Source organism: Trichechus manatus, unplaced genomic scaffold (genome assembly GCF_000243295.1).
Source record: "Trichechus manatus latirostris isolate Lorelei unplaced genomic scaffold, TriManLat1.0 scaffold00215, whole genome shotgun sequence".
Classification (NCBI taxonomy): domain Eukaryota; kingdom Metazoa; phylum Chordata; class Mammalia; order Sirenia; family Trichechidae; genus Trichechus; species Trichechus manatus.
The window spans coordinates 1,220,140-1,238,515 of NW_004444151.1; the positions used below are offsets into that span (position 1 = coordinate 1,220,140).

Sequence of the window (18,376 nt, forward strand, 5' to 3'; positions counted from 1 at the left end):
TAGTCTGCAAAATCAGAGACGTACATGGAATGTTTTATTTTCTAGTATGTCACAATGCTGCTCCAGAGGTAATAGACACATCTCTGGAGACCAAATTTAATTCCTAAAATGCATCAAATATAGGATATATTTCAAGAGACTTTATTCCTACTGTTGAACTGGATTAGTAAAGGCAAGCATATGAAAACTGGGAGCAAGTATAATGCCCAGAAGTTAAGAGTAAAATGTTTTGGAGTCAATAAAATCATTTTCCAATCTGGCCCTTATACATACAAGCTAGATTGTTTACAATTTATGCAATCTTTCCAGGCCTCCAGGAAATGAGATAAGAACTCTTTCATTTTATGGTGGTGTGAGCTAAAATGAGATAAAGAATATAAAATCAGCTTTCAATAAATGATGCATTGTTTACCTCCCATACTGATCCAAGTTTGAAGGGTATGAGTAGCTCTACCATCATATCTATACAAATATTTTCCATATTTTTGTTTGTGTATACATTAAACCCATTGTCTTCGAGTCAACTTCGACTCATAGCCACCCTATAGGACAGAGTAGAACTGCCCCATAGGGTTTCCAAGGCTGTAGTCTTTACGGAAGCAGACTGCCGTATCTTTGTCCTACACAGCCGCTGGTGAGTTCAAACTACCAACCTTTCAGTTAGAAGCTGAGCTCTTAACAACTGTGCCACCAGAGCTCCTTTTATACATAAAAAGAGTTTATAATTTTTACAGAAGTTTAATTCAGAGCTTAGTAATTTTTACACAAATTCAGTTCCCAACTTAAGGAAGTCTATTAAGTCATAAAGTTACTCTAAAAGGAGACTGCTGTTAAAATTGCAGAGAATTGAGACTCTTATGTCATATCTAAGAAGCCCTGGTGGTACAATGGTTAAACCTTCAGCTGCTAACTGAAAGGTAGGCAGTTCGAGCCCACCTAGCGACTCTGAGGGAGAAAAGACTTGCCCATCTGCTCCAGTAAAGATTACAGCCTGGGAATCCCTATGGGGCAGTTCTGCTCTGTCACATGGGGTCGTCATGAGTTGAAAATCATCTTGACAGCACCTAACAACACATGTCATGTCAACTAGGTTATTTCCAATAATGGATGCTACAGCCATCATGTCCTTTTTCAGGCTCAAAACAAAATGCAGTACCAGTGTTTAAGCTGAATCAGTTACTGTGTGCAATAAATAGACAAACTGTTTGCTCAGCATAGGTACGATCTGGGAATTTGTTTAAACATTAGTTGCCAACTTAATATCCTAGAACTCTAGAGAAAACTTCCACTTCGAAACTTGAGCTGAAGATTTAGGGTGTGGGCTTGATTCAATTTTATTTACCTCCTCAGGCAGAGAATTAAATATAGGGTAAATTGCTCCCTCCCACAAAACCAGTAAAAAGAGAGGGTGATTATATTTTGAGTATAAAACACTCACGATTATATATGGCTGCTGATTCGCAAACACAGCACATTGAAACACATAACCATACCATAAAAGGTTCTAATTCTACATGTTACATTCACTTACAGTAGTTGTTGTTGGGTGCCACCTATTTGATTCCTACTCATAGCCACCCCATGAGTAGAACTGCCCATAGGGATTTTTTGGCTATAATATTATCATCTATAAAATCTTGAGTATTGTTGTTTATATATTGTTTTGAGTGTCAGAATGTTATGATTTCTCATTTATTTTCCTTTTTTAATGTTGGCTAATTTTTTCAGTTTTGCTTTAGCTACTTCCCAAATTTTTATTTAAAAGGAATCTTCTGATTTCATAAAGGAAAATAGCAGGATGAAAGAAATCACTTAGCCAAAATTCACCTTAAATCAAAATTTCTTAAACTATATTCTTTAAATAAAAGATATAAGATTGACATTTCCAATTAAAACCTGAGTTAAAGGCTCCTGATGAAGACAAAATTTAAATGTCTGCATTTTAAAATGTTCATTTATTAAAAGGGATATCATTTGAATATGCTAACAGTAGGATAATAAAAGTTAACAATAGGATAATAGAAGTCGGCTTGTTACCTTACCTTGAAGGAGACTACAGTTTACAAGGGTAGCCCTCAAGCCTGGCTTCACATCAGAATTATTCTGAGAGCTTTTTTAAAATCTCAAGGACTGGAGATGAAAGGGATACACCATTGGTGTGATCTTCAGAGCTCTGAATTTCATTCTGATAGTTAGGCAAGTTTAAGAACCCTGATCCTAAGATATTCCAAGACCATTAGCTTCTGTTTTTCCCTCAGAAGAAAAACATTTCTAATTCATTTTTAAAGTGGCACTGAGAATTATGTAAAGTACCGTCTTGTACCCTAACATATTTAAAAAGATTCTACATTCATTATTCTGCTAATAATCTGGGTAAAAATGTGTTAGCATAAAGCATGTCCCATTCATAATTTCCTACTGACAGCGGTAACTAATTCTGGTAGAAGAATAAGCTCAAGAGACAGATGAGTTAGAAAGCAGATCATATCTGACTTTGAAGCTGTCAAGTGGCAGAGCCTGATTTTCCACTGTTTTCACTGAGTGCCAGCTGGGAAAGAAGAGAGACGTAACTGGATAGGTATAGAGGATGCTCTAATTAGTAACATCCACTTGTGCTAGCTAATATTTTATTTCATCATAATCTAATTCTCACTTGAATTACTCCTTATGTGGTGGTTAACAAGGTACTTTGAGAACTATGGCTTACTTTCATCAGATTGAGTATGTCCAGAGAAAGCTCGGGAATGAGCTGGCCTTGTAAAGCAGAGATGACTGCTTTCAGTTTCTGATGGCAGTTGCCATATCTCGTATTCTGAGAAACTACTTACATGATAGTGACCCTCATGATTCACAGCCTGAAAAGCTGCTTGCTTCCACAGAATGACAGCAGGTGAGATTTATTTATTATTTATAATTTATTAAGTACCATCAAAAGTGTGTATTGGTGTACAGAACACAGCAGACACCACCACACCTACCTGCAGAGGGAAGAGATTCGATTGAAGTCTGCAGAAAACCCCACAGACGCAAAGTTCCTGGCAATGGTGACGGCAATTAGACCCAGGTGGCATGGGGCTTCACGGGTAGAACAGCTCAGCTCAGACAGGAATCTGGAGCCCTCATTTTCTGAAATGTTAGAAATTTCCCTCCTTGGAATTTTAGGAAATCTTAACAATTTTTCCTTTCTTTTCTCTTATGTTCTCATAATCTCCTTGATTCTGGAGTCAAACAAAAGCCAGTCTGAAGATATAAAGGGGAGAAGTGAGACTATCTTTAATGCTTAGTTCAGAGAGATCATCCTATCAAAAAAATATAGAAATTTTCTTTCTCCCAACTACCTCAGGAGACTAAAATTTTATTATTTCTTTTACTTAAGTGTACTGATGGCAGGAAGTGCAAAGATGGTTAAGCGATTGTCCTAGTCCTTAAAAAACCCATTGCCATTGAGTTGATTCCGACTCATAGCAACCCTATAGGACAGAATAGAACTGCCCCATAGAGTTTCCAAGGAGCATCCGGTGGATTTGAACTGCTGACCTGTTGGTTAGCAGCCGTAGCTCTTAACCACTACACCACCAGGGTTTCCAAAGTGGATGATATTTAAAAACAGAGAATTATAATATATGAGAATGATTCTACAAACGAGAATTGTGCAGACAATAGCTAATTACCTGGAGGCAGCCAGGAAAGGCTTTCATCTTTCTCTCCATAGTACTTAGCACATCGTATGTGTTCGATGATGTTAATAAATGTAGATTGTGATAATATCTCAATGGGGTCTTGGATGTATTCTACATAGGTTTATTCCCAGGGCCATTGTATTTTAATTGGACCATGGACCATTGGACCATTGGAAGAGAAATGATCAATGAGCTTAATTCTCCCATTTGAGTTAAAGAGCATGCTGACATGGTACCTTCTAAGAAATAGTGTTGTGCCAATGTCCAAGGTTAGCAACAAAAGACACAAACCACATACTCCACTAATGCATGGGATAATGCTTTATTAACAAGAGAAGCGACAGAGTGAGATCAGCTTCACTTGTGGGCACTGGTCTCCCATGACCAGTGAGTGCAGGGCTGATATTCCACTCACACCCTTCTTGTGCCACAGGCAAAGGAGACCCCATTCCCTTGCCAGGATCAGATCTAGAAGTAGGCTTGGCCAAGTGCCATATGGGGCCTGCACATGCATAAGAGACAGAGAAAGTTACTGTGTCCCTGGAATAGGAAGGAAGACTTCTTTAATAAGGAGAAAAGTTCAGGAGAGAGAGACCCAATTTCCTACCTCCTTAACAAAGAATGTTCTGGGCCCCAGGCCTCTGCTTAGGCAGCCAGGATGGGAAACATAGAGGCAGACCATCCTCCCAACAAATAGAATCTCCTTCCACTCTCATAACTCTTTGGAAGTAAGAAATATAAGACAGTCCCAGATATCTGTGTGTTTGCAGATAATTACATTTTCTTCATTGATTCTCAGTGTTGAAAGGTCCCATACATTTTCTGCTCTCCTTCAGTATTTGGATCTTCTCTCCAACATCCCTGTCAAGTTGTCACCCAGCCTAGGCTTGAAAACTTTCACTGATGTATTGCTTTCTTCTTACCTCGGCATTCCTCCTATCTTCTGACAACTCTATTAGAAATGCCTTCTTTCAATTGAGGCAATTCCTGTCTCCCTAACTTCCCACTCCTTGGGGACCTTACGGAGTCAGTTTAATCCTGTTTCCCTCCCAGGTTCTAAAGGCAGCTCTCATGTCCCTCTGAGTTTTCTCTTCCTGGACTATTCATCCCCATTTCCTTTAGTGTTCAGCGTATGACATGAATTTCAGTCAACTTCACTGGTATCTTCTGAGTGCTATGTGCTTGGCAACATGCTGAAGAGAGAATGTTTGTCTCTACTTACATGTGAGCATATTTGGTCTTCTCCAAGGAGCCTACTGTGTGGAGAGTTTGTTTGTTTTTTGTTTTCCATTTTCTTGGGATGGAAAAGTGACTGGGAAAGATAGTCGGCAATGAGTGATTTTTTTTAATCTTGCGAAAACATTCCTCCGTGTCAGAAGACAAATGAATAAATTTCAATTAAATCTATAATCCCAAAAGAAAACAAATAAATTACACAATTAGGCTTAGCATATAAGAAATAAAATTATTTAACCTCTCAGTGGGTTCTACCAGCTCAAAGAGTACTTTTAAGACCATTTTATTTCAGGATATTGGAAATAGTGGGCCTAAATTGTGAAGAAAAAAAATCCTATGAGTTAAACTCTTTTACATAAGCTTAAAATAAATCTTAAAAAATTTAACTTAAATTCCAAAAGTGAGAGGCACACCCAGGTGCAAAGAAAAACATAACTGTAAGTGGTTAGGTATTTTTCACTCGTTAAATAAGGACAGTCTGTCTTTAAATAAGACTTAAAAACAGACTCCCTTGAGGTAAATTCTTCACTAGCAAAAATGTAGACTAAAAATAAAACAGGCAACAGTTTTCACTTCTTTAGCAGGCAAGAGTAATGACCCATGCTCTTCTTGTATCAATCTACATGAAATTTCTTACATTCACTTAACATTAAGCAGAAAATTAAATAATTAAATCGGTTGCCAATATATATTGTACTTCACAAGTTGCAAGGCACCAAACTAAATGCTACAGGAGATACATCCAAATAAAAGCAACCATTGCAGGTCATTTGATGACATTTTTATGGATTTTTAAGTTCAGCACATAGGAAATCATTCAAACAACAGAAAACAGATGCAACTGTTTCTAATAATAGGTTTCAAATATGGCCGCAAATGACTACCTGTGTAAGTAATTGGCTTTGGGGAATGCATGCACTGGGGAAGAAACGTGGTAAGTGTTTATTTAAATGATTTCTGTCTTTGTTGAGCTATGGGTTGAGGAAGAGTCCACAGGGAGACAGCACAGGTTCATGAGAAGCACTCAGATGAATGTCAGGAGGCGTAGCTTAGTCTCTTTGCTACCAGCTGGATGTGTGGATTTAGAGCAGACACTTAACCTCTCTGGCCTTTGCATATTCATCTACATGACGGCAGTTAGCCTAGATGATCTCTAAGGCTCCTTCTAACTAGTTATCATCAAGTCGATTCCGACTCATGGCAACCCCATGTGTGCAATGGAACTGTGATCCATAGGGTTTTCAAGGCTGTGACCTTTCAGAAGTACATTGCCAGGCCCGTCTTCCATTGTGCCTCTGGGTGGATTCGAACCAACAGCCTTTCGGTTAGTAGTCAAGCACTTAACTTTTTGTACCACCCAGGACTCCGAAGCACCTTCTAAACCAATGATATTTTACCCCAGTCTCGATTTACAGCTCCATTTTAAATCATCACTTACACTATATTTTCAAATGATCTCATTTCTTCTCTTTATAGTCCATCAACCTGTTCGTTATAAAAGTCTCCAGTTTAATAAACTGGTTTTTATAAAAAGCACAAGTGTCCTAAGTTTGGCATTTCCATTGCCCTATTCCAGATAGGAAACATGAGTGTCTGATAGGGCAAAATGGAGGGAGAGCAAAATCTGAGAAGAACCTAAATTTAGGAAGCAGTTAATATATCCCTGAAACTCCATTCCCATGTGTAAAAACATAGAGTTCATACATCCAAAAAAATAGCCTTCTCCAAAAATTCAACTTGGATGCAACTGACTTTGGCCTCTCCAAATGTGTGTGCAATGATCGTATCCTTAGCCTGCTTTGCTAATGGGCTAGATCGAAGTAAAACAAAATCACAAGAACTCATTCCCCTTTGGAACTTCAGAGTAAGTGGCTGAGAAGATGAGGAGGAATGTGACCTTAGGGCTGTGGATGGGCACACATCTCCCAATATGGCAGAGTTTCAGAGGAATCATAACCACACTTCCTCGAAATGAGTTCCATAGAGCACTAGTTCCATGAGATGCTCCCTGATAGTGTTTCATAGTAAAAGTGTTTTTCAGTTCAAGAAACCCTGCCTATTATGCCCTTCTTGATAGAGTCCCTGGGTGGTACAAATGGTTAACACACTGGGCTGCTAACAGAAAGGTTGAAGATTCGAGTCTACTGAAGCGTGCCTTGAAAGAAAGGCCTGGCAGTCTACTGCTGCAAAAGCAGCTGTTGAAAATCCCATGGAGTACAGTTCTACTCTGATACAAATGGAGTCTCCATGAGTCGGTATTGGCTTGATGGCAACTGGTTTGATTTTGATTTGGTGCTTTATGCTGTATACCATTTATTTCTCAATAAACCTGTTGCCGTCTAGTCAATTGTGACTCATGGCGACCCAATGTGTGTTAGAGAACTGTGCTCCAAAGGGTTTTCAATGGCTGCTTTTTCAGAAGTAGTTCGCTAGGACTTTCTTGCAACAGCAACTGGTTTTTCTGAAGTATGACAATGCATAGCAGCATATCAAAGACTCCCAGAACCCTTTTTAAATGGAAGGAATGCTTAGTCCCATGTTTTGAAAACTTGATCACAGAAACTGCTTTTTTCTCAATATCAGAATAGAGTAGTCAGAATAGAATGGAACTAATGTCCTGCAGAAGTTCTTTGAGAAATACTGAAGAAGTGCATCATTCTCGTTTTCCTAGGGAAGAAAAGCAGACACTGTAGTTAGGTGTTATTTCTTGACCCTACGGGAGCATATCCAACTCCCTGGCTGCACTTAAACAAAATGGGGACCGTGTAAAAAGTACTGATGCTTTGGACCCATCCCAAACCAATTGAATCAGAATCTCTGGGCTGGGACCCAAACATTGTGGGTTGTGTTTTGTTTTTTTTTGCTTTTTTTTTTTAATAAGCTCGCCAGATGACTCTTACATGCATCTAGAGTTGAGAACCACCAGCTGAAGGAACCACAGAACACTTGTTAGGGCTGTCAAGGCCTTGCCAATGAGTAGATTTCAATGATTCCTCACCACTAGAGACTGTGCACTTTAATTATGTACCTTAATTAAATTCCATTTTAGAATCACTTGGGGCCATGAGGTAATATAATTTATATAGAAACTAAACACAATCAGTTCGTTTTTCCTCTGTCCTTTCAACTAGTTAGGCTAGAAAGAATAGGTGCCAGAAAGTTCTGGGAGGATAAGCCCCCAGTTCCTTTCCCCAGGGTGAGAGCCTGGTTCCTCGGCCTTTATTCAGGGGTTTTGCTGCTTCAGAAAGATCGAGGGCCTTATCCTCATAGCTCTGAAAAAAAAGTAATGTTCTGCAGAAAAGCCTCACCCTTTGTTGGTGCTCTCTAAGGTCTGCTCCCTGGCCTCTCGCCCTCATGGCCATTCTCGTGAGTGGAAGTAGGTATTTTTCTGTCAGCCACCTAAAAGTGTAGTGGGGAGTACAGACTGAGCCTCAGGCTATATCCAGGCCTAAATCTGGCAGTAGCTGAATAAGCCAGGAGGGAAGGAAACGAGGGTTTGTCTTGGTGACAGTGACATCTGTATGCATTTCTGGAAATCAAAAGATACATGGCAGCAAGCACCTATTGGAATGATGCAAAGTAACAAAATAATAGGAATAATAGTCCCAAACTCTATTGCAACCTTCATATACACCCAAAGCGGAAGATAGAAGTTTGCTGGTCAAATTTTCTACATAGAAAGTCGACATTTTACAAAATGAAATTTGCTTCTAGTCGAATTACCTAGAAGGTAATAGCAGCCTATTTTCAGTCTTCTAGTTTGCAGCATAATAGTATCTATTACTTTTAGCTCTTTGCACCGCAAGAGAAAACTAGAAGAATCCATCCATACTTGGCAGATACTGGCTAATACTAAAGAGACTTGCATTTTCTTTTCAATACATATTTAAATCAGTGTTTGTGTAGTAGGTAGAAAGGATGTACTAAATTCCAGGCAAATTCTTTTGCCAAGATGGGAATAATTCAGGGGAAGATTCCAGAGGAGCTTGCTTTAGGCTGTGTTTTAGAAAATTATTTTAGGGGTTTAATTTAAAGTAGCCTAGACAAATCAATTAAAGTAATGATAAAGTATTTCTGAAGGACAATTATAGCAATATAAAAACAGCTTCGTAACAACATTTCTTCAGCATACGACAAAGCTAGTGAAATGCAAACCATCTTTACTTAGATTATGGAAAGTAAAATAGCCCTTGTTCCTCTGATAGATGTCCATTCAGAAACCTGTATTAGCTGATATTCAGAGTAACCACAGAAGCTTTGGGGGTTTTAAAGTTAAACATGGATAAGGCCTTGGCCACAAGCAAGAAATACTCTGAACCAAGGATCACAAAATGTGAAAAGATATTTGTGAAAGTACTGTTTAATGGAAGTTTCCTATTAGGACGTCATCATTAATGACAAGTAGTGTGTAAGTACAGACACTGAGTTAAAGATGAGTCTTTAACTTATTAGCAAATCCACACTTATTAGCAAAACCACACAGGGAAAAGGAAGAAAGGACCATAATTTATTTTCTTTCAAATAGCAGTCTCTTCTCTTCTGTCCTTTATAACCTCTTTCATTTCTAACTCTCAATTTCTTCATTTTTAACACCCAGTAATATAGACTGGAACCCTGCTGGCACAGTGGTTAAGAGCTCGGCTGCTAACCAAAAGGTTGGCAATTCAAATCCACCAGCCACTCCTTAGAAACTCTGTGGGGCAGTTCTATTCTGTCCTGTATGGTTGCTATAAATCAGAATCGACTCAATGGTAATGGGTAATAGAGACTAGAAAGGAGCCCTGGTGGTACAATGGTAAAAAGCTCAGCTGCTAACTGAAAGGTTGGCAGTTTGAATCCACCCAGCGGCTCCACGGGAGAGACAGCTGGCGATCTGCTTCTGTGAAGATTAGAGCCAAGAAAACTCTATGGGGCAGTTCTGCTCTGTCACTTGGGTTCATTATAAATTGGAATTGACTCAACAAAACCCAACAACAACAATAAGAATACAGTTTGAACGGTTACATTTCCCTTTAAAAAGTCAAAGGCTGTATCAGTAAAACTTAATCAGGTCAAGTCCATTGATCAAAAAGAGATTAGGATGCCACTTTATAACAAAGGCAAAAACAATGCAAGTTCACATTCACAGTGCATACACATACACCCACACACATGTACACACACAATTTCCCGAGAAAGGTTGCTCTACCCTGTGGTGTCTTTCCAATCACTGCATGTGAACATACCCTAAAACTTACAGGAAAAGTCAAAAAGTAGAGATTCAGTCACAGGGAACAACTTAGTCAATTGGCATAACATAGTTCATAAAGGTAATGTTCTACATCCTACTTTGGTGAGTAGCGTCTGGGGTCTTAACAGCTTGTGAGCAGCCATCTAAGATACAACTACTAGTCTCTACTTATATGAAGCAAAAGAGAATGAATGAAGTCAAAGGCTCAAAGAAGAAACTAGTCCACAGGACTAATTGCTCACACAAACCACGACCTCTTCTAACCTGAGATCAGAAACTAGATGGTGCCTGGCTACCACTACCAACTATTCTGACCGGGGATACAATAGAAGCTCCCAGACAGAATGGGAGAAAAATATAGAACAAAATTCAAATTCCTAAAAAAGGCCAGACCTACTGGACCGATAGAGACTAGAGGAAACCCCAAGACTATTGCTCTAAGATACCCTTTGAACTTGGAACTGAAGCTGTTCTGGAGGTCACAGGTCAGCCAAATAATAGATTGGCTTATGACACCCTTGAGTCATGTGCTCCCTTAAACAATCAACTGTAAAATACCAAGCAGTCAACATTCACCCAATAGCAAAGATGAGAAAACAAGGAGGGGAAGGGAAGCTAGATCAATAGAAATAGATCAAATATAATGGAAATAATGAGAATGCTGACACATTGTGAAAATTGTAACTAATGGCACGGAACAATTTGTATAAAAATTGTTAAATGGGAACCTAAATTGTTGTGTAAACTTTCACCTAAAACATAATATTATTTAAGAAAAAAAGTAGAGATTCACCTCGGGACCCAGAAAACAGTCACCACCTTCCTAAAATGAGCCAATTTGGAGATAATATATGTTGCAGAAAGGAGCCCTGGTAGCACAGTGGTTAAAGTGATCAAGTGCTAACCAAAAGGCTGGCAGTTCAAAACTACCAGCAGCTCTGCAGGATAAAGATGTGGCAATCTACTTCCAGAGAGATTTACAGCCTTGGAAATCCTCTGGGGTGGCTATGAGTCAGAATTGACTTTATTGCAGTGGGTTTGGTTTGGTTTTTTAATATATATATTGCAGAGGAGCCCTGAGTGGTGCGAATGATTAAGCACTCTGCTACTAACCCAAAGGTTGGCATTTGAAATCCACTGAGGGACACCTAGGAAGAAAGGCCTGGTGATCTACTTCTGAAAGACCCCAGCCATTGAAAACCTTATGGAGTACAGTTCTACTCGGACACACATGGGGTCACCATGAGTCAAAATCAACTCCCTGGCAACTGCTTTAGAGAATGTTAATTGGGAGTTCTGGCAAAATAGGGGTTTTTTAAACTGTGAATAAAATTAAGAAGATGACTATTAAATATAAGTTACATTTCCTCTAATGTCAGGTGCCATAAACCACAGCAGTCTGGATTTTCTCAGCAGGTGATTGTATTGCTCACAGTCAGAATCTTCCTGCTCCTCTGTGAAATTAGTAAGAGGAAAATGAAACCAGTGAACTGGAATCTAGTTAGAAAGAGCAGGCCAAGGTAAATGCAGTGTTTAAACTTAACTACCTGTGACCCAAATCCCAACTTTTGACCCTTGCTTTTTTAGTTTAAAACTTACTGATTTTGTAAGACTTTTCCCTATGAGTTGCTTTTAAATCAGCTCTCTCCCTCAACGCTGCAGCACTAATTTGCTGTTTACCCAAGTGGACACATTCTTCCTTAATCTCCCCTGAATTTCATGTCATTGATTTTGGCCCACCAATTAAGCTGTCCACCACATTAAGGTATTTCAGAATGTTGTTTCTGTTATCCAATACTGGAATTTTCGTCTCCATTTTAATTTCACTCATTAAGTTAAAAATCCATGATGCTTTCTCTGTATCTTCAATCACATAACATGGCCAACAGAGCGAGATTAATGAGACAGCTACCCAGCACTCCACTGGGGACTTCCCTCAAGGTTGACAACTACCCTTAGATCTACACTTTGGGTCAACCAGCTATGAATTTACCTTTCTCTGCTGTTATCTCTCTCATTTTTCCCCAAACTTATCACTTGGCATTATGGGAGATTTGCCAGATGCATTGCTAAAATCCTATAGTAAACTGCATTGCTACTGCTCTAATAACTCTTTTACAAAAGGGAGTAAGGTGACTTCATTGGACTCCTTACTGAATCCATGAAGCATTTCAGTGATCACTTCTATTTTTTTAAATGCTAACAGTTCAGATTTTTAATAACCCATTACATGAATAAATCACGCTAAACCCATACCATGGACTACTTTCCTGCAATAAAAAGAAACAAATTATTGATAAATTCAACAACATGGATGAATCTCATCATCATTATGCTAAGTGGAAGAAGCCAGGCACAGAAGGCTATATAATATGATGGTGTTTATTTAACATTCCAGGAAAAAAGTAAAAACTATAGAGACAGAAATTAGATCATGGCTACCAGGAGCTGGAGGTAGGGAGAGTTAATTGACTAAAAGGGGCATGAGGGGAATTTTGGAGTGGTTATATGACCGCATATTGTGTCAAAATTCAACAAACTGTACACTTAAGTAAGGTGAATTTTATCATATGTAAATTAAAACTTGATAAATATGACTTTAGAAAAATAACCCATTACAGAAATTTGTTAGGGATCTAGCTAAAGTAGTTTAATAACCTAGAGTTTCTAAACTCCGTCTGTCTTTTTTCCCCTCCGCAATTTGAATTCTCTTTGCATTTACCCCTGTTCCATTTCACTACTTCCTTTCCCATCTTCCACGACTTCTCAAAGATTACCCTCCTAACAACTCTGGTGTTTCAGCAATGTGTGCAGTGCGTTTTCTCTATCCTGAAATAAGAGTTTCCTGGACTTTAAAAAAAAAAACTAAAAATGTCACTACAAGCTTTAAATATTAAAACTCCTTGAAAATAAAGCAAACTATCTTAATTACTACTGAAATTGACAGCAACTAACAACAATAATCTTTCATGTGCTAACACAGTGCCATCTCCCCCAACCATTGGGCCTATCTCTGCATTGTTGCTCATTCTTGGGTCATAATTTCAAAAGTATATCCCACCAGCCTGAGTATCAGGGACTCGCAAATGAAACCCAAGAAGATTTAGCCTTTTGGTAATGCAATTATTCCGTATGCTGGAGTCCCCACCCCTTATCCTCTGAGGTTACTTCCTCCTAAAAAAAAGAAAAACACTGTTGTCAAGTCAATTCCGAGCCATAGCAACTGTGTATAGGACAGAGTAGAACTGCCCAGTGGGGTTTCCAAGGCTGTAAATTGTTATATCCTTCTCCTGTGGAGTGGCTCTGGTGGGTTTGAACCACCAACCTTTTGGTTAGTGGTCAAGTGCTTAACCACTGCACCACCAGGTTTCCTTACTTCCTCTTGGAGGTGACTAGGAGCCCTGTTGGCACAGTGGTTAAGAGCCTGGCTGCCAACCAAAGGATAGACTGTTCAAATCCACCAGCTACTCCTTGAAACTCTGTGAGGCAGTTTTACTCTGTCCTGTAGGGTTGCTATGAGTTGGAATCAACTTCATGGCAACAGATTTTTTTTTTTTTTTGAAGGTGACACTACCCAAGGGCTGACTAATTCCAATCAGAAGATAACAGCAGGTAGAGTTTGGGTGGATAGTAATAGTTCCCTATCTTAGTCCTAGGAACCCTGGAGGGGCAGTGGTTAAGAGATTAGCTTCTAACCAAAAGGTCAGCAGTTCGAATCCACCAGCCACTCCTTGGAAATCCTATGGGGCGGTTCTACTCTGTCCTGTAGGGTCACTATGAGTCGGAAGCAACTCCACGGCAACGGGGTTTTTTGTTTTTATCGCAGTCCTGCTTATTTTTGTTGTTGTTGCTGGGTTTTTTTTTGTTTGTTTCTTTGTGCGTGTGTGTGGTTTGTTTTTAACACTTTTTTTTTTTTTTTAAGATTGGACTGTAATTTTCTATTGCAATTTACAGGAGAACCCCCAAACCACACATTTTCAGAGATACATATAAAATCTTATTTGCCGCTTGTATTAAATATCTGGTATACTTTGATTATCAATTATTCTTTAAGGCCACCATGTTGCGCCCACTCCCTTTCCTCGCTTTATTGGCTGGGATCTTGCCTCACCTGTCTGTTTTCTTCCCGCTGTCCACTGTGGGCTCTCCTCTTACATTCTTTTGGGGAATGTTACTCTTTTCTCTCCAGAATTCTGTTTAAGTCCTCTCACAAATTTGGGAAGTTTTTAATCCTTTGGCAGGACTACTTTTTCAATATATTAATCAAGGGACCAGGAAACTAACTTCATTTTCTTTAACATTATCAAAGGATCTTTGAAGGGTGAGTAGAATTTAGATTGGATGGAAAGAAGAAGGACAAATAAAGGTGCACAAAATAGGAACAACTATCATAGGTTTGGGGATAGGGAGAAGATAAGCTTTACAAAAATAAATGGAAAACATGATTGTACAGAGTGAAGGAAGGAGACAGGGAATTCAGATTTGTTAACATATTTGATACGGTTGTATCCTCTTCCATTGTTGAAAGCCTTTCAAAAAGGAGTCCTGAAGATGACACATCCAGCACGATGCTAGTTGTCTCTTGCACTTGTCTCACCGAGGATAAAGTATTAGGTAAATTTGAAGTTAGAAGAACTTCTCTATTTTGACGACCTACTTCAAACTACTGTGGCTACTATTTAACCCAGATGATATCTGCTGATGAAATACTCTCTGATGTTAATCTGATGAAAGTACAGTGAAACCTGTGAGAGCAGGAACTCGGTGGGACTGCTGTGCTTTTCCAGGTCTCGAAAAGTTTTCCACCTTTGACAGCGTGCAGCAGTCTTACCACTTTTCTGTCACTATTAATGGAAAACATTTGAATTTTCCTTCTCTAACAGGCTTCCGCCTTACACAGCACCCCAGCTTTCACGAGTTTTACTGTATATGCAAATACCAAGTACAACTTAAATATTAAAACTATGACTGAAAAATAATATTTTCTAAAGGCAGACATAAATAATCTTCTCCATTGTCAAAGATTTTGAAGATTTGACTATAGTTTGTTACCTTTCAGATGACTTTCGTTTATTTTCTGTCTAGGATTGAAATTCAACCCTACCATTTCTGGTTTTTATTTTTTTGTAAACTCTCATTAGTTCTCCTTATTTGTTTGTTTATATTTTGGTATGGCACTGTGAATGAGATATACGCCTACTTTTCTATTTTTCTTGGAGCTAACTGTATAGTATGATCTTCCTAGAAATTCCTTTTAAGCATTCTGTGATTTCACACTTTATTCTGTGTTATTGTTCCTGCAGTGCAATATTAGATTTGCTTTAATTATTTGGATTTATAAATTTCACTGAAAACTGCTAGAACAGATGCTATGTCTTACATTTAGTATCACTCTATGCAGTGTGTCATGCGTGATTTCTGATGTGCAGGTAATGATGAATTAAGAAAGCTAAAATTAATTTACGTTAATAATGTCTTTCATGTTGAAAGATGACACTTCAGGTAATTTTCCTTCTGTTGATTATTCCACAACCAATTTTAGTCTTCTCTGTGGAGCTAATTGGTTTTTCAACTTTCATACCTTCCTGTCTGTGCCCTTGGTTTTAAGAAAAGCACCATAAGCCATACCAGTGAACTGAAGCTTAAGTTGGATAGAACCTTTCAGATTGCCTAGTCAAACCATCGATCATCATTTTACAACAAGGCTAAATACGAAAAAAACAAAGAAAAAAACCCCAAACTCATTGCCGTCAAGTCGATTCCGACTCATAATTACCCTGTAGCTAGCTTCCCCCAAATCACAAAGTTTCTTAAGGTCAGAGCCAATGCAAGGACTGGGCACTCCTGGTTCTCCATCCAGGCCAAGGTTGATAATCCAACCAGCCAATGATCAGGTACATAGTTTAGAAGTAAGAAAACTCATCAGTCAAGAGGGATACCAGCTTTAAAAGAATCTTTCATTATGGTGACAACTCTCTTCTCAGTGTGGAGAATTTAAGTGACCAATTCACTTTGTGCTTGATTCTTAAAAGCCTTTATGTTAAATGAAAAAGTAAAAAAAGCCATCATCTTCCAGGCCTATAGGCTTTGCACAGAACTAAGATAAGTCAGAGAAACTGAGCAAAAACTGTCAACAGAAATGTGATTTCTCAGAGAAAAAGAGTAAAACACATTCTCTGAGAGGAACGAAAACACAAAGGCAATACAGAACATTAGGTTCCTTGGGCATGTTATTTAACGTCTCTGGGCCTCAATTTCTTCATCTGTAAAATGGAGACAATAATCATATGTACTTCTTAAGTTGTTACAAGGATTATATTCGATAATACAGATTAAGCACCTAAAGCAGGGCCTGGTGTATGGTCAGAGCTCAGTAAATATGGGTTATTAATATTAATTTTAACCCAATGGGACTAATATATACTCGGCTATAGATGAAAAGAAGAATCACAACCAAGAAGAAATGACAATACAGGAGAATAAAATTCATCTAATGGTACAAGAAGCTCTAAACAGGAATAAACTATGAGAAAAAGGCAGTTGGTGCTCATGACCAAGCCTCTAGATATTAATGGATGGCCCCACTCAGTTCTTTCTGTGGGTGCCACCATGATGAATTCTTCCCCAGTTCCAAAGAATTCCATTTGTTGTCCAGACTCTTTGTTAGATCCCAAATCACATGGCTTCCCCTCTAGTCATTTCCTTGTAGAATGGAGCTGAAATCAGTTCTCCTGCTCAGAAATGTCAGACACTTCAACACAGATATGAATATGCTTGAGCTGTGATGATGTCTTATATTACACATTTTGGTGCACCTAGTTGCCCGTGCATTGACCATTCTTGCTTTCTAAATAATCTGAGAATGGAGTGTTCTTTTTCTTTTTAAGTGAAATTAATTATTACTAGTCATGTTGTTGTGTGCCCTCGAGTCAGTTCTGACTCATAGCGACCCTATAGGACAGGGTAGAACTGCCCCATAAGGTTTCCCAGGACAAATTCTTACCGGAGCAGATGGACAGGTCTTTTCTCCCGGAGAGCAACCAGTGGATTTGAACCACCGACCTTTCTTGGTTAGCAACCAAGCGCTTAACCGTTGCGCCACCAGGGCTCCTTGCTTACTAGTCATAGAGCAAGCTTTATAAAATATCCAGAGGAAAGATGGTAGCAACCTGTGGAGTATAATGAGGGATATGCAGAAAATTTTACCCTAACCGTTAATATCCCACAGCTAACAATATCTCCCATTTATTAAGCACTAGTATCACCCTGAGCCCTTTGCATTGAAGCTCATTGAACATAAACAGCCATCCTATTGGTAAATCCTATTATCTCCGCTAAGGCATATCAAGGAGGCCTGCTTGCTCGTGGTTAAGCGCTCCACTGCCAACCAAAAGGCTGGCAGTTCGAACCCACCAGCCATTCTGCAGGATAAAGATGTGGCAGTCTGCTTCCATAAAGATTACAGCCTTGGAAAACCCAGGGGGCAGTTCTACTCTGTCCCGTAGGGTTGCTATGAGTTGGAATCAACTCGAGGGCAAGGGGTTTGGATTTTGGTTTGGAGCATATCAGTAGGCTACCTTTGATCCTAAATCCTTCTTTTACATTGTTTTAAAATCTCATTCTTTTTGCTCCTAAAGATTACATAACCTAAAAGGAGTAACTAGCTAGTTAACATATTATGGAGGATGGTGCTGATTTAAAAACTATTAATGTAATAGCAAGCATAACAACCTAGGACTTGTAAGCAGTTAATGGCTGTCATTTATTGAATATATAACATGTATCAAGCATTTTATTACAACACGTGTGTTATGGGGAGAAAACATTAGAACAGTTGACAAAAATGACCATTTTTGGTTGGGTCTACTCACAATTATAGTGAATCTGCACTTACATATTTATTCAACTAGAGATGATATTTGTCAGAGCTGGAAGGGCTATCTATGCTGAGGTTGCCGCAGTACTTCCTACATTTGCTTAAATTTGCAATTATTAGTTTGTTTATTAGTTACCTGCTGAGACCCACAGGTTGAGTGGCTTACATAAGGTAGAATTTTATTTCTGTCTCATTTAAGAGGCTGAAGGGGAGGTTTCTTATGTCTTGTTGTGAGCCCAATACCAGTATGATTATTCTAATCTACATAGCAAAAACTTGTAGATTACTATGTGTAGAGGAAATAGAGGGCAATCAATTTCCTTTTAAGCAAATGATGTGGGAATTGCATGCATT

At 38.8% G+C, this 18,376-nt stretch overlaps 1 protein-coding gene across 1 annotated transcript in view; it reads left to right on the top strand.

Moving 5' to 3' along the window:
• TFAP2D (transcription factor AP-2 delta) overlaps positions 1-18,376 on the top strand; it is a 57,744-nt gene that overhangs the window by 38,414 nt on the left and 954 nt on the right. The window lies entirely within an intron of this gene.